The sequence below is a fragment of the Tupaia chinensis genome, unplaced genomic scaffold (assembly GCF_000334495.1).
Source record: "Tupaia chinensis unplaced genomic scaffold, TupChi_1.0 Scaffold138407_1, whole genome shotgun sequence".
NCBI lineage: Eukaryota > Metazoa > Chordata > Mammalia > Scandentia > Tupaiidae > Tupaia > Tupaia belangeri.
The window spans coordinates 2,536,157-2,538,716 of NW_006198305.1; positions in this window are offsets into that span (position 1 = coordinate 2,536,157).

Below are 2,560 nucleotides of genomic sequence, written 5' to 3' on the forward strand. Positions count from 1 at the left end.
ATAGTTACAACATAGGGAATGAGAAAATATATAGAGTGTATCCTTTCAAAAGTCCCAAATCCACACTCTTATTTTAAATGTATTTTTTACATTAATTCACTGTATAAAATTAACTACAAATGGATCAAAGATATAAACCTTCAAACTATAAAAGTTCTGGTTGAAAACACCAGAAAAATTATTGGAGACGTCAGAAGAGGCAAAGACTTCTTAAATAAGATCCCCAATGCACAGGGCATAATCATGAAAATAGACAAGTAGGATTACATCAGGATAAAAAGCTTCTGCACAGCAAAAGAAACAATAATTAGGGTGAATCAACAACCACTGTGATCTTAACGTAGGTTTTTTTCTTTTTGATCCTAAACCTTTATACTTTATTGGCCTTTTACATGATCTGGCCTCAGTCAGGACCACTCTAGTAATATCAGATGTTTTTAATCACTGAATGTTCATCTTCTTCATTCTAGTGAAAATGTGGGAATGAACATATATGCATCAAAAAAGAGTTTTATACCTACTTCACGCTTGTACTGACTTGCCCATGTATTTCCACTGAACAAATTCCCTTTATTATAAATTATGTGTTATAATGAATATTATTGTACTCATATTTTTGCATAATTTAAAATAATTATCTTAAGCCCACTGTTTAGCACTTGAGTATCTAGGTTAAAATATATGATGACCGTAAGGCTCTTTATACATATTTTTGAATTGCTTTTCACAATGACCAGTTTAAGCAGTTACTAGTATGGAGGAGAATGCCTCTTTCTACACAAACATGAATGTTGGATTTTTCTTTAATATTTGTAAATTTCATAGGTGAAAAATTGTATCTTATTTTAATTTTTCTTTTTTTTTTTGAGAGTAATTTTGTTAAAGGGCACGAGCACTCACTGGAGAGTCAGAGAGACAGAGAGTAAAAAATCACCCCCTGGGGGGTTGGCCACATCACAATTCCTCCGTTCTCCTCTCAGGATTTTGGGCATGCGCAAACACCCGTCTGGCATGAGTTGCAAGTCACTGGGTCCAGGACTTGAACTGTGGTTGACCACATGGGAGTCTAGCAATGTAACCATTATGCCATCTGCTGGTCCCTAATTTTTATTTCTTTAAGTACTAGATTCTAAATCAACTAAGTGTAAGTTAAGAAAATCCCCCTTTTTTTAGAAAAGAATTATTTTATTTAACTTTATTTATTTTAATTTGACCTGAGAAGGACAGAGCAAGAGAGCGAGAAGGAAAGTGAGAAAGCAAGCTGCTAGTTCTGGGACACAAACTGCAGTGGGCCATGTTCAAGTCCAACACCCTTAACCACCACACCACCTGCCAGCCCCAAGAAAAAGAATCCCTTTTTTATTTATTTATTTTTAAAGTCACTCTATAATCTACATGGCACTGTAGTATTACATATTATGTATTGTGTACTATGTTCATAGAATACATGTATGCTTTTATTTATTTAATTTTAAAGTCATTCTATAATCCACATGGCACTGTAGTATTACATATTATGCATTGTGTACTATGTTCATAGAATACATGTATGTATATGTAGCATGTACATGTACTATATGTATACATGTAGTACATGTGTGTACTATGTAGTATGTACTATGCAATATGTACTATGAGATAGAAAACTATTTTTAAGAATTATTAATTTAATTTAATTTAGTCATTATTATTTTTCAATTTGACCAGAGAGTGAGAGAAAGAGAGGGAAAGTAAGCCACCGGGTCTGGGATTTGAACTACAGTTGGCCATGTGGGAGTCCAGCGCCTTAGCCACTACACCACCTGTTGGCCCCTGAAAACTATTTTTTTCTCTAAATAATGAAGTGTTCTAGTGTGGACTTTCATCCTTAATATTTATTAAATTCTTATGTATTCTTGGATTTAAAAAATAAATTTCATGGTCTATCTACCAAGTACCATGTTGGGACAAAATATTTTACTCATTAGAGCTTTTAGAAAATGTTATGTTATGGTAGCCTTTCCCCTCCCAAATTATATCGAGTGTTTTTACTTATTTAATTTTACATGGATTTTAGGTTCATTACATTTAGAAAATGGCCTTAGGGTTTAATGCAATCACAAAATTACAATTGCAGTGGCTCTAAATGTGCCTGCTAATTTGAGTAGATAGCAGATTATATTTTGAAAAGGGAATTAGGTCTAAATGATGACATTTCTTTGATTGAAATTTTTTATGCATGGAGTAATACTATATCGAAAACTATTTTAGACTTAGTTGTAAGAATAACTTTTGATAAATGATAAAACAGGAGTGATACCTTTTTACACTTTTTCGTAGTCTTCATGTACTTTATAGACTTTCACATAGTGCTGTGGGACATGTGGCAAAGGGAAGGGTAGCCAAAGGGAAGTGTTTAGGACAATCGTGTCCAGGTTTGGTGGAACTACTAAGAATGCTGTTAGTGGAGCAGAGGCTCACAGAGGAGGGAGTCTAAAACTAAATTGGCCATTTTGGAGGATACTATCAACTATTTTACTTTTGGTATGGCTCCAGGATTTTTATTTTCCCTCTGGAGTGT